Source organism: Micropterus dolomieu, linkage group LG20, assembly GCF_021292245.1.
Source record: "Micropterus dolomieu isolate WLL.071019.BEF.003 ecotype Adirondacks linkage group LG20, ASM2129224v1, whole genome shotgun sequence".
NCBI classification, from domain to species: domain Eukaryota; kingdom Metazoa; phylum Chordata; class Actinopteri; order Centrarchiformes; family Centrarchidae; genus Micropterus; species Micropterus dolomieu.
The window spans coordinates 24,975,403-24,990,596 of record NC_060169.1 but is presented as its reverse complement, the minus strand read 5'-3'; the positions used below and the strand labels follow the sequence as shown (position 1 = coordinate 24,990,596).

Below are 15,194 nucleotides of genomic sequence, written 5' to 3'. Positions count from 1 at the left end.
GCAGATGCTTTGCTTCGGAAAGTAGGTTGCCAAGTGTCTGCTTTGATAACCCATGGGGGCTGGCTGAGAGGAGTTGGCAGGCTTGTGGAGGGAAACTCCCTGTGCGTTTACTCAATGTAGATAGACTCTGCAGCATTACCATTTAGAGCACAATGAACACACACAGCACCGTACGGTTATATTTCACACACACACACACACACACACACACACACATTTTTTGGAAGTGCAAAGGCAGACACACAGCTCCTTGAACATTTAACCTTAATACAGCTATTTGGAGAATGCAGTAGACACGTGAATGTGGACATGTTTTGTTTAATAACTTCTAAATGTACACTGTAAACCCGAACGCACTGCTTACTCAAAAGAATTATAAGTTCAGCAATGAAAACCAGCTAATAAGTACACTATACACTAAACAACCAAGTCTTCTTAACGAGTTATGTTGTTTTAATTATGTGTGTATCATAGTTTTTGAGTGATGATGGATTTCTAAATCAAACCCTTCGAGTATTGAGACGCACCCTGACGTGTCACGTCATTAACGGCCAAACGGGATTTTACGTTTTCAGAAAATTCAAGATGGCTACCCGACGCGAGGGAGACGGTTTTGCAAGTAACGAGCAAAACTCTTAACCTATTTAACAAAAGTCAAGAGAACCAGTATTTATTCGCAGCGCTGTGAAAGAAATGTGTTTGTATTCTTTAACTTCTATTTTACACCCGTGTGTGCTCTAGGAGGACCGCTTCAGGATGTAGAGGCAGTTTGGCGCGTTACTTTTATGCTAACGTTAACGGACATTAGCTCCAAAGTAACGTAAAGTTGTGACTGAAGCCTTCGCCTGACAGTCGGCAGAGAATGCACTTTGGTCCGGTGAGTAAAAAAGTTTATCACATTTCGGCTCTGTTTTCAGGCGCAATTACGTTTACAGAAAGGCTAACGCTAGAAGTAAGCTGGCTCACATTGAGGTAACGTTAAGTTAACTTTGCACTATTGTGAACTGCTGTCACTGTCAGTTAATGTTAACTCACGTTAGTTAACGTTACATTGTGGAGACAGTCAATTTCTGCGTTTGTTTATAAGCTGTTCCTGAAATAGTGTTGATGCATGGCTAAAACGTTATTAGCTGTAAACCTAATGATTCTCCTCAGCCCTTCAGAGACTAGTTGCCTTATCTGAAGTGGCTGTGTAACGTTAATATGTATTTGTAAAGGAGTAACGTTATTTTTCCACTGTGGTAATGAAACCTTTTAACTGGTGAAGAATGCTCAGTTTTCATTGAAACTATTTTATCATTTGTTAATTTTGGAAGATGTTTGTGGTAACCTTACGTTGACATGAGTTGCATTATTAAGTTACACAAAAAGAGTGTGTGTTATTTAGCATCGGCTCAGATATTAATGGGATGGACAAATTAACAGAAGCACCTGTCCATGTGATAACGTTACAAATTACCAGCAGCACAACTGCTGTTTCCAAAATGATCATACAGTCGAATCAACAACTCTCTGAAACAGTTTCATCCAAAACTGAACATTATCATTGTTATGGAGGATTTATGGTAGTAATGTTGTATTACTGCATTACGTTTTAGCTAGATGTAACTATTGAACTGGTAACTTACTCTTAGAGACTAACGTTAAATACATTTTTCACAACATTAAACTATTCCAGTATCACATGTTTGTGAGAAGTGTTTACATGGCCATTATTTTGTAAACTAATAAAAAGTTGGTGTTCATATGTGTGCCCATTAAGGATTATAGAGAATGCTGCTGAAGGGATTTCATCTTGTCCATAATCACCTGACTTGCGAAAGCAGCTCTTGTATCGCTGAGTAAGTGAAATGATAAAATATAGTATTTTTTAAAAAATCAGCAATAGATGACGTTCTTTGTGTTTTATCTGCTCTTGCAGGATTAAGTATTGAGTGACACTACAGCTATCCAAGGTATGTTTTCAATTTGCACATCTCTGCATAAGAGTTAGTATAATTCTTTTGATTCAAGATTATGTAGACTTGATGCTTTTTATACTTCATGGATTTGAAAGACTTGAGTTAAGGTATTTAAAGGAACATACAGGCATCATTTGAACATACTAGGATGCTTCCTTATTAAAAGAAAATTCCCATAGTGGTAACAACATTAATCTACATACATTTATGTGTTTGTGTTTGAATGTCTGCAGGTGTTTTCTGAGTTCCATCGTCATCATGATTAATGTTGAACCTATGGAGCCAATTCAACTGTGAGCTTGACACCACAGCTGATTGTCCTGTCCAGGTGGAGGGCCTCACAGACGGGCAAGACAGCAGAGGCACTGCGGAGATCCTAGGATTTATGACCTCCAGGTGAGTGTAAGATTGATTTTGCCATAGCCACAATGTAGATCACATAATGTGTGGTCATTACAGATTAGGACTTCTAGCAGTAAGTTTCAGTCAGGTAGTAAATGTGCAGTGTAGGTCACTGTGTGTCCGTTAATAATAGTCTGTAGTTTCCCCAACAGCTGGAAGAGTGAAGGCTGTTGGCGCTAGCTAACATCTCCCCTGGACAAGGGCTTGCTCTCTGTCCCCCACACCGGACATTCAATCCTGAATGACTTTTTTTGTTCTGTAACTGTCACTATGTGTAAAGCGTCCTTGGGTACCGTGAAATGCATTAAAATATTTATTTATGTAACGTTAGCTAAATTAGTAACGAATTAATGTTAATTATCAACTGTAACGTTATGTCATTACTAACTAACCTATTAGTCAAGGGTTGAGAACATCAGGTACAAGCTTAGACTAAACTGGTGTACAGCTCTGTCCTGTACACATACTGTAGGCTATATCCTTATTATTAACTTTGTCTGTTTTCAGAGGAGTCTGAATGTTAAAGAAATGGACCATTGAGCTGAGGTTATTAAAGTAAATTAGTGATGCAAACTAGTCCTTTCAAGCTAATTAGGAGATGTTTCTTTTGGATTTAAATGTGCAAATTAAATGCTTAGTAATTATCCAGGGAAAAGTTATGTCAAGATGCATCGATAATCAGTTTATAATCGAATCGCAGCCCTCTGAATTGTAATCAAATCGAATCGTGAGGTGCCTAGAGATTCCCACCCCTAGTGAATAACTAGAATACTGGGGTCCAACCCTACTGCACTGGCTTCCAAATCTTTTGTCATGTTGTAAGTCTTGTCTTATAGGTAGTTGCAGCTGGATGGCTTTATTGTTATTGCTGTTGTTGCTAATAATAGTATTATTATTCTTTTAGAATTAGATTGGTATAACTGTTACACTATAACAACATTTGTATAATGATAATTTTTTTGATTATCAATCTAGAAACAACATGATGTACACATGAGATGCATTCTGGCCCTTCGTGCCCTCCCAGTGGACCTGCGAGAGTGTGATGGCCACAGCCGTGGCCTCACAACCAGATGAAGAGCGGTAACCTCATGTACTGACTTTGTTGTGTTCTTTAAGATTAGTTTATATATATATTCATACACATTAGACAGTTTGTAGTAAATATTTATTTGGTTACAAATAAACTTACAGGACACTTAGTTTATTTCACATACTTTATTTTAGTTGACTATACAGAAGCATCTTTTGGAACACACACCATTAGTTAGTTTTGGATTTTCATTTTGTTATAATTCTTGTTTCTGAGCTTACCAGTGTTGGATGCCACACCCAGGAGAGATCCAGGAAGTCTGCTGGCTTAAAGGGTTGGTGCTCGGAGCAGGAGCAGCTTTATAGGAGAGGTGGCCTGATTGGACACTACCACTGCTTGCTATGTCTGGGGGGTGGCTTTATTCTCTCCTTAAATATTTTGGGGTTTAGATTTATATTATATTTGAGTATTTTTGAGTTAAGGTAAAGTAAATGTACATTTATTTTGGAATAAGTTTTTACATAAGTATTGTTGTGTTTGCAGTTATGATGTAGTGTTGTTGTTAGTCTTCCCCTGTGTGTCAAAATTGGTCTGATCAGCCAATATATAAGTCCCCTTTGTTTGTTGTATAGCAGGTCAGTTGTATTTTTGAGTCTCTTATGTTCAGAGCTTTAGTTTGTTTGTTTGTTTGACCTCTTTTAAGGGCCCAAAACTTTATCTTTTGTTGTGATTTTTTTGGTAAATAAAACCCTTTTGCTTTAAATTTCCCTCTTGACTCCTCATGCCTAACTGCCTGGTCCCTCACAGAGAGGATGACTGATTTCTTCAAGACCCGCAATGTAAGTCCTCAGTATACTCACACACAATGTCAATATCATTGAAATGTACTATGGCAAACCAACTTCAATGCCTCTTCCAGCATTTAACATACTGACAGACTTCACTCTGTCAAAAACTTGGTAGCCTATTACATTACAAATCGCCATGGATATTTTACAAGTAAGACCAGGTAAAGCAGCAGTCAACACACAGGGTGCAGATGTTGGTTTCGGTTATTTTGAAAGGCTATGTCATTAACAAGCTGGCACGCAGCTCACCTGCTGCACTGATAACGGATCGTGGGTGGAAAAAAAACGGAAAAAAGACAAGTTCTGTGTCATTTAGGCAACTTTATCAAACATACTGCTGATGGAGAAAGTGGAGTAGACGGGGGGGGGGGAGAGAGACAGAGAGAGGTGGGACAGTGAGAGACCAGAGGTGTAGGTGTGTGTAGGTGTTTCACAGTCAAGATGGTAGTTCATTCATATCATGAGTCATTCAACTCACTTGAACTGGATAATAGCTGAGAGCATCTGCCATTTAAGGCATCCATCCTTTCCATTAATCCTACTGTGCTCATTCGTGGGTTGTCAGGCTTTTTCTTTTGCTGTCTATGACCAAGTTTCAATTCTTTTCATTCTGCACATTCTCTACTCTTTCTTGGGAATCTGTTACCTGTTTACATTATAGAACCAGATACTTATAATTGTACCCTTTTCCCTCTTACTTAAGCAGTATCTTTTTGTCTTTCTTTTACTTTCTCTTCTGCTATTGCTCTATACCACTGAGGTATTTTACACCCTCATGCTCACTTTCCCCACTTTCTTTAACTTCTTTACTCTCACATAATTTTAAACCTTCTTCCTGCCTCCTCCATCTCTACTCTCTCCTCCTGTGTGTGCTGAACTCCTTTGTGTCAGTGGCGGCAGTGAATGCAGGGACAGACGCTGAGATAATGAGAGCTGACTGTTAGAGGGCAGGCCTGAGCCTCTACGATGCCTGCCTGTACTACTGCAGCCTCTGTTATTAACCACTTTCCTTCCCTACAGTCAAATCCACAAATTATTATTACTAACACTGAGAAGACCTCCCAGGGTCATGTAATGCCTGATTTGCAAAAATATGAATTTCTTTAGCCCATGGCCTTAGCAATCATCATACTTTGAAATCAGATAACTGTGTTATGTATTCTTCTGATTTTGTGACGCAAATGTGCTGTGTTTGGTGGTTAGATTATTTGACAGAAGTGTTCTATTTAGAAGATATATTTGGGATATATAGTTTAGGATGATTAGTATAATCTTCAGTGTGGTGGTTCTGTCTATACTAATAATCACTAATATTTTTTTCTGTTTGGATGTCTTTCATAGTGAGTTATGCTGACACAATGCCATCCATCAGGGATGGCAATATCCTCAGATGAGGTTTAATACATTTAATACACTTTCCTGAAACACTTGTTTGAAAGAGAAAAAATTTGAATGCACCGGCAATGTACACTGTATTGTCAAAGTGTGTATCAAACACACACACACAGGTACAGTAGGTGAAAATTGAACAATGAAGATGCTATGCAAAATCCAATCTGTCTTCTAGAAATTATGTGCAACAGCACATAGTGTGCTTGGAAATTAATGCTGCCCAGATTTTATAAATAGTAAAGTCTTCATACTGTTTGTATCTACAAAACTCTTACACAGCCTATTTAATTTCATGTTTTCTGGTGCAGCTAAAGCATCATTAACATTTTTATCATTTAGGGAACTCAAAGCCTGAATCGAGGCATGTGTTTACTTCTTCAGTATTCAATCAAAAATATGGTCTTTTCTATCCTTTGTCAAATGTTTTGTTGTTGCCTAAACCTAACCACATATAGGACACAAACCTTGGACTCCTTTGTCAAAATCTTGTGGTTTTTAGTGTCTACTTTGAAATAAAAGCAAAATAAATGCTTAAAAAATGTTACTATATTAACAATACCAGCACAAAATATTAAGGTGGCCTTGCTCATTTTTTCTCTTGCTGTCCTTCTCTCTTTTTCTCTCTAACACACATACTGTCTCCTTTCAACATTATTCCAACCTAAACCTTTTATAAACAGTATTTCTGGGCAGGTTTGTGTGCTGTTGCATCCTGCAGGCTGTGACATTGAGATACAGATCTTTTGTTGTGTCAAATTAATTAGCTGGGCAGCAAGCCTGCGCCACTCAGTTTGACCCTGGCTATATGTGAGTGTTTGTACATGTGAGCGAAAACCTTGTTTTCGCTCACAATACCAATGTGCCTATCTTTTGTGTTCCTTGAATTTGTCTGCACAATATTCTGCATTTGATTGCACCATTTCTTCTTAAGCTTCAGATCTCTCTTCAGCTCATGGACTGGCAGCTTTTATTGCTGCGCTGACATTCTGCCAATCAACACATTTTCTCTTATTGGCCATTTCAAATCTGTGACCATCAAACAGTGCAGTGCAGGCCTTGACCTCTGCAACGACCTCTATTTTGCACTAACATTTACTCATAAAATAAAATAAACGAATCATAAAATAATATTCTGATTTATATATACATCAATACTCTCAATAGTTATATAGTAACTTTTTTTTCAACAATTGTTGTTCATTTTGGAAGCTAACAGAGATGTATATGAGGCTTGTGCACATTTCAACTTCACAGGGAATTGTTTTATTGTATTACATTTTTTTAAGGAAACACAGTTCTCATAATGTCCTATTGTAAATGAACTTTTAGATCACCAATCAAATCAAAGTAATGTCACTGAGTTATTTTGACAGACTCAGAGGTCAAAACTGAAAGAGGGGCCAGACAACTGGTGAATTAAATTTCTATAAAGGTTGCCTTGTAAATGCCAGGTCACTGTGATAAAAATTTGTTTGCTTATGGCATTATTTTTATTCAAAGCTCTGCTGATCTTTTCATATTTCCTCCTCTCCAGAGAATCTCAAACCTGTTTAAGATATCTCCCATGTGTTGTAATTCTTGAGAACTTCACAGAAAGTTGGGTGTTAGGTGAACACATTAACATACATGTTAATAACATGTTAAGATGGGCTTCTCTGAGCAGGAGATACAGTATATAAATGGCAGCAAAATTGTTATAGCTTAGACGGAGGAGCCAGCGCATACGTGATATCCAAATAATGAGCTGAAGAGTAGGAATGGGCATCGTTTTTATTTGAAAAATTCTGATTCCAATTGTGATTCTTCCTTTCGAGTCTGGTTCTTCTCATTTCTACGATGGAATATTAGGGCCACATTGAGGAGTAAAAAAAAAAATCAGATTCATGCTGTCCAATCACAGTAGAGGAAGGGCGGGACAAATACCACACCGTAGCAATGGTTACTATCCTGGAACCAGGCTTTGTCCTCTAGGACTAAATGATGTTTCCTCGCCCACAAAATGTCATGAACCCACATCCGGCGAGTCCGTTCTCTCTCTCTCTACTTGCTTCAGACTTCCCTTCATACAGAGCAAGTACTCTGCTCTGTGTTGACATTTTTACATCCAGTAAAGTTAGGTAGAACTACCTGTAACCACGGATTTTTAGTATCATAGCAACCAAAGCATGAGGAAAAAACGCTGCGCCTCAAAAACGCCTGCTAGCGCTCCCTGATGGGCGTTTTCAGAAGACCAGCTGGCGATTTGAGCTCGCAAAAAATGCTTTGGTGGACACGGGCCCTAAGGTGAATGGAGCTTCACACTGAGTCTCCAGTTTAACATTAGCCACCATCCATCTGCTACTAGAGATAGCAATTTGCGTATATTAATCTACGGAGAAGAAAAAATTATAGTTAAGTTAGTGTTTACCACAATTTTATCAATTTGGTCAAGCAACTTGTTTCACTACAATTTCACCTACTTGATTGCGACTAGATACTAGTTAGCTCAAGGTTGTCCAAGGACGACAAGGCAGGACGACCGGCGCAGCACATCGAACATGGTACACTCCTTGTTGATTTGTACACCATGCAGGCGTGGGTGTTTACTCATATTTGTAGAGCATCCTTCCGTGCAAGAAATAAGTGTCTCACAGGTGTTTCACTGTGCTGACCCAGTTTTTTAAATGTAAACTAAAGCCACTAACTGGGCTCCACGGCTGCAACAGAACGAGTGCCTGGAAGTACACTGGCTGAGCGGAAACCGTGTTAAATTTGAAACCAAATTTTCCTAACGATTTCATTGGAATCATAGTTTTTGAAACAGTTCCAAGTTGGAAACTGTTCTTGATACAGAATCCTACTGATGAGAGACACGAAATGTTGAGAGAAAGAGAGGGGGGATTAAATGCAGCGAAGGGCCACAGGCTGGAATGAAACCCGGGCTGATGCCGTAAGGACTTAGCCTTTGAATATGGTGTGCATGGTCTACTAAGTGAGCTAACTGGCACTCCATACTTAATTTTTAAATATAAATTACACTTATTTTATCTCTGATATTACTCAGTCAGGCCCTCTGAGCATCAGAAATGGGTGGGTCTATCCTTGGTCATTTGCTGTTGTATGTTATACAAAATTAACATAATTCTTCCTAATCAATACTTCAAAGTCCATTTTGTGGCTGATGATACCTTTTTATATGCCCCAGGTGATGCCACAGCCCAGGCCCTGACTAGCTTCAGTCTGTCTTTGCCTTTGATGCCAAGTGTCACTGTTTAATCACACACTAAATGCAGAAATGTAAATGGTATTCTCCACCTCTACCCATGACTGATTATTTGCCAGCCACATTATTTTGCACCCACATTACTCTTGCTGAGTCCATTTAGGAATTTAAAGGGTGTGGGGGGTCTATTACTCTGTTGAACTGTATGTAAAGACTTCTGATACCATTGCCTCCTCCGATGCATTGGGGAAAAAAGGCCGTAAATACATGTTGCAGACTGTATATAAAACGGTGGCAGGTGAAAGTGCGACGTGTTTTCTGTCATCTGTCCTCCAACACCGCACGCACAAATGCCATAATGAAAATGAACACACTAAACCAAGAGGAGGAAACTAAAAAATAAAATGAAGACCCTCTGTTAGCTAACTTTCTGCAATAACTATGCTAGCTAACTACACCTAGCTAACTACAACTTTGTTAACTTAGCTAACTAAACTAGAAAGACAAACCGACAATCAGACACAGAGAGACATACCTACTGTAAGTTCTAAGTAAATTACATGATAAATTGGTTAGTTAGCTCACAGCGATGTTTATCGGTTTGATGCTGTGACTTAACGAGACATGACAGTGCACCTGCGCAAGCTTGGAGAATGACGTATGACTTATGGAATTGCTGTAATCATAAATCACCACCCTGTTTCTTTGAGCACAAAATTAAGCTATTTGGCAAAATAAAATTGCCGATCTATGTGGGTAATCAACATTGTAAGGAAATGACTCAGAGAAATATGAAATATAGAATGTCTAAATACACTGGAGGGGGGCTTTAATCAAGAGACATCTGGCTCCTGATGGACAGGCTTGTGTAACTTAAATAAATAAACACCAGAAGTAGTATGAAAGGGGACTTGTTGCTTTATTATTATCATTATTATCAAGACATTGTTAGTGTAATGTTACAGTTGTGGTTACAGTAGGCTACTTGCTTTTTATTTGCTTTTATTTTATATAATTCTTATTTATGCACAAATACACCAAAGCAAACATCTGCTACAGATCAGCTACAGCCTTGTTCTTCTTACATAAGATTAAAGAAAAAAAGTTTTAAGTGGTACTTACATTTAAATTCCTCCTTTTATTCCGCTTTTGAAAACCAGAAACTGGCTTAGCATAGGCTACTGCAAAATAAATCAATTTAAGAGTTTCATACTACATACTACATATTGCATACAGTATGCAATATACAGTACATACTGCATACTGTGGTTGCCAGTAGTATGTAGTAGGTGGTTCTGGATACAGCCAATGACAAAACAGTGACAACATCATAATGTTTAGCAGGTATCATGTTTACCTTATCCACCATCATACAAACATTTGGGAAGTAGCACTAAAGACAAAGTACAGCTGAGAGGAGCATGAACATCTCTAAAGCAAAAGTATTCTTAGTCTGTCCAAAAGTTGCTGAGAGATTTTGCTCAAAACTACAAATGTCAACCAAGAAGTAAAGTCCAGGGATCACAAACCTCAGTAGGAGTCCTATGGATATTAAGATAGTTCAGTCTGGACCAAAGTAGACCAACTGACTGACGTCCAGGCTGATTTTATAATTCCTGGAGTCATGACACTAGCATAGCTAAAACACACGACAAACTATTATTTTCTAAAACATTGAACCAACTTCAATAGGAGAGGTGTGTGCTTTAGATATGGCCAGAACAGCAGCCTAACTTTAACTTCAACTGGCCTGTGGTGACCTGTCCATATCCAGTTAATCCTTTTGTGTGGCTCATTTTGTGGTGACCCTCCAGTGACTGTCTATAGTATTGAGCAATAATAATCAAGGCTATAGCAGAGGGGAATGAAAACCACGACATAGATGAGGTGGAGGTTGTCTTTTATTTGCTGTGAAGACCCGATTGCGCTCAATAAGGTTCAGGTAAAACCAACATTATTAGAAAAGCTCTAAAAGGAGGCAGGCTGGTGTCACTTGGATTTACAAGGGGCAAAGCCAATCATAACCAATTTCATCATTCTCGTGTGTGAATGCTCGTGGGCATCTAATGCGTGAGAGAGATAGGTGGGTGTGTTTCTCTGTATGTTGCGTGGTTATGCATGCTTGTCTTTATAATCGCATGCATGCCGAGTAATGCACCAATCCCTCCAGGACCAACATTTAAATCTTTGGTCTGACCCATCCATCTGTCTCTTGCTCTGAGCTGACTGAGTGCGGTGTTGGCTCATGAGTCATGCTGGATAATATAATACAAAAACCAGTCACATTATACTAGATTTACACCTGCTTACCAAGGCTACGATGTGACATCAAAACATTGCAAAGAATGCCAAGCAAACAGCCCACCATTCACACAAATAACAAATTATCATGTTTCTGATAAAATGGCCATTATTTAAGCATTTGATTGAAAACACATTTTAACAAACACAAGTAAATGCAAATATATTTTTGGTCACACGCATTCACAATTTTGCTATCACTATGCTGATCAGTGACCATCCCATGAGTATTTGGAAGTTAAGTACAGTATGGTACACATCAGAATGTCATTGCTAGGAAATTAAACCCTTTTCTCATTCATTGCCCCACTTAAATTTACAAAGACAATCACGGATTCAAACCAGCAGGCTTACCAGTCATGGTTATAAATGCATACAGTCTTTGTTTATCCCCTTTTGCTCTTGTCTCTCATAACACTTTTTGTCTGACTGGACAGTTAAATATGCCATCAGATCCTGCTTGTATCTAACCACCCTGCTGTAGTCCTTTTTTTGCGTATCTCTTCTCTCGATCATTTTTGTTTTCCCCGCTCTGTTTCCCTTCCCTCTCTTCCCACAACATTTCTGCCAAAGGAATCTGGCACAGCTGCTAATTTCTGATCCAGCCTGGAACAACAGAATATCAAAGAGTCGCTGTCACCAGGATGTTGCCACTGCAGGGAAACCATCTCACAGGGAGACACCAGTGCTATGATTTTCAAGAGACTCGTAAAGATTCTTAAAAGAGGAAGTCATTTTTTTCAAAGCTTCTTTTTCAAGGTGTGTGTGATTGTGGAAGCACAGCAGTAGGGGATGTGTCTGCCCCTGCCACTGATAAGAAATTACTTTTAGTGACACCTTGCATGCTGACCAGTAGTGCTTCAAAGCTATGAGATGTTACTAAGGCACACAAACACATGCACTCATAGGAAAACACACACACACACACGCGCAAGCCCATTCTGCTGTGAGATTACATCTCCCTCTGATGTGTAAGAAAAGTGCCGTCCCCTCCCACGGGCCAGGCAGTAAACAAAAATCACAAAATGCTCCACTGTCACACAACAACAAACAGATGACACGTCTGAGAGACTAAACAAGCATCTACAAATTATTCATGCTCTGTTTTAGATCAGTGATTTATTTCTCTCATCACCAGTCATTTCTGAAGTGATTATAAAACAGGGGTGGATGGATGGATGAGGGCAGAAAAAGTAAAAGATTTAAGGGCTTGACAGATATTTGAGGAAGGAAAGAGAGATGATGATAAGAGAGAGGGGGAAAAAAAATGACAGAGTTCAGGGAAAGTGTGTGGGCTGATAATGAATGCAATCTGCATTTAGATGATATCAGGCTATGTGGTCATCTGTAATGTGAATTTACTCGCTCTGGTTACAGACCTTGTTGTTTGGCGAGACGCTGCAAATCAGTTGTTTGAGCAGAGATGAGCCAAACATACCTGCACACACAGTCCTGTTAAGTAATTTAAATATTGTATATACATTGATATACAGTAAGATTAAATTATTAGTTTATAAAATCAAATAATAATAATAATATAATAATAACAATAAAATGTATTTATAGAGCACTTTTAAAACCAACATTACAAAGTGCTTTACAAGAATCAAATACTAGTAATAAAATAATTGATTTAAAAACTATTTCAACCAGGAAAAACATAATGGCAGGTGAAACAAAACACATTTGAGAAATAAAAGTAATTGCCAAAATGATACTACTAAAATCATTTAAAATCAGGGAAGGCTCTTTGATAGAAGTATGTCTTAACAAGGGATTTAAAAGAGTTCACTGTTTCAGCTGACCTATAGGTAGATTGTTCCAGAGCCTTGCTGATCTGGCTGCCCCTTCTTCAATAATTAGCTAATACCAGAATAATAATAGTCACTTAATGGGTGACTGCCAGTTACTGTTCCTGCTTTGCTGTTATGGTTTCAGTGTTTAATGGATAAAATACCTCCTCTTTTCCCAGTCACTGCATCAGATCAAAAGTCCCAGCATATTGCAAACTAGCATCGACCTTAGCTAGAGTGGTGTAAATTGTCCCTTTGAATAAATGCTGAAGGTTGCCAGCTATTTAATCAAAAGACGCTGCTTCAAGGTGGACAAAAGGAAATGTGTCTTCTATGCTAAAGGTAGAAACCTGAGGGGAACCACTTAAAATAATTAAAATGTGCTCTTCTGAGTTATGAGCTGCTTTTCTAATGATACCATCACTGCTGCATCTTACTGACTTCTCCTTTCATACAGAGAGAATTAGGGAGGGAAACCCCTCTGAGTCTCTGTCTCCAATGATCACTATATACTGTATAGATGTAGGTTTATGTTTACCTTTAGGAGTAATGCTTCTAAAGAAATATATCTGGCATCAGAAAATGGCACACAAATGAAGTACCTACTTTGGTGCAAGATCTGTGTTGTATTTTCTCCTTTTTAGATTTTTTTCCTTTTTATACTTTTTAGATAATGTTTTGCCTTTAACAATCTTTAAAAAATCCTAAATCCCTACTGAATAGCTCCCAACCCAGTTTTGAGTGACAGTATTCAGTACTGAAGCAACTGTAGCTTTGGGATGTGGACTCTATCTTCTTTCCTTTGGTGAAAAAGGGCAGAATGGATTTATCATGATCCACACAACTGCAGTCTGATGAGACACACATTTGTAATACGTTAAGTTAAATGACATTTTTGCTACATATACAGGCACAGCAGCTAGATAGTCATCTTGAAGTTTTTGGAGATAGTGTGTATCAGAATCAAGTAATAATATTTTGCACATTCCAGTAGCAGAATTGTAGCATTGAACGTTGGCTTAGCATGAAGAGGCACAACGGCCACATCTGGGGGGAAAAAGTAGGTCTGAGGTGTCTTTACTGCTGATTACACTATTTTGTGCAAACATGTATGAATATGTAAATCAGCCAGGAATTGTTTCCCAAACAAACAATGAATTCTTCAGGTAATTGGCTTAATTTGACTTTTTTCAAAATGTTGTAACAAACCATTCAGCATTAATTCTTCTTGTTTGTAGAACAATGTGTTTTTTTTTGTTTAATTAGTAATTGTAAATGAATGCCTAATTGGCTCTTTTTGAAAAATATACTTGTTCAACTATTTATAATAAATAATGCCTTAGTCAAATCAATGAATTATCATTAGTAATTTACATTTGTGAAACATACTCTAATTTGCTAGAAAATAAATATCTAAAACAATTTATAATTTATTTAACAATAAAGGCTAAAAAAAAGCAAACAAGTTCACGACTTAATTGATTAGGTCTGTGCTTGTGAAAAAATGAAAGGAGAACTGAGCAAAATAAGGGCAAATGTATGGTTCAAACTAACCATCAAAGGTAAAACAAAACATATAGGAAAACACTGACATTTCAGATAATATATCGGAACAAAACTGAAAAAAATTCCCACAACAAACAGAAAACAAAGTGAAATTTTGAAACAAAGTGGAATTCATAAACTAGAAAAGGTACTTATCTTTTTATTTCCTCACCTCTCCTCATTTCCTTACTGGATGTTAACAAACTTGCTCTCAGATAGCTAAAGGAAATAGGAAGTACCACCAGGCAAAATCATTTGTTTTTTTATTTTTAGTTTGTTTGACTACACTTTTCTATCATAGAGTGAAACAGCAGTAATTCTCTTAAGTTTTTCTATTATTCTAGCTTCATTCTTCATGTACTTCATGATTTCCAATGTAAACATAACGGTAGTCATACAGCTATGATAGGCATAACAGGTAAGGGCCTCACAAATTTACCAAACCCGTCATTTTCAGATTCGTCACACTTACCTAAACTTGATCTTTTGGTCAACTGTTCATTTATAATAAATAATTCCTTCCTTTAAAATGATCGGGGTCACACTGAAATGTCATTTTTGTCACTAGAATTCACAGTGCCGTAAACAGGATATTTCAAGTGATGCAGATATCAAAAAGTTGCTGATGGTATACCACTTGTAATTCAGAGGCATGTGCGGATCCCTAGAGTGATATGCCACTTGAGTTCTAACAACACATACCATTTCCTAAAGACC

At 37.9% G+C, this 15,194-nt stretch overlaps 1 long non-coding RNA gene across 2 annotated transcripts; it reads left to right on the top strand.

The window, feature by feature from the left end:
* Positions 1-614: 614 nt before the first annotated feature.
* LOC123959183 lies at positions 615-3,949 on the top strand. 2 transcript variants are annotated; one of them, XR_006822248.1, is made up of 6 exons: positions 615-877; positions 1,763-1,841; positions 1,922-1,955; positions 2,195-2,357; positions 3,339-3,446; positions 3,681-3,949. It is a non-coding gene; the product is annotated as an uncharacterized LOC123959183 (long non-coding RNA). The 2 variants fall into 2 exon arrangements; XR_006822247.1 differs by having other exon boundaries at positions 3,339-3,456.
* Positions 3,950-15,194: the final 11,245 nt, after the last annotated feature.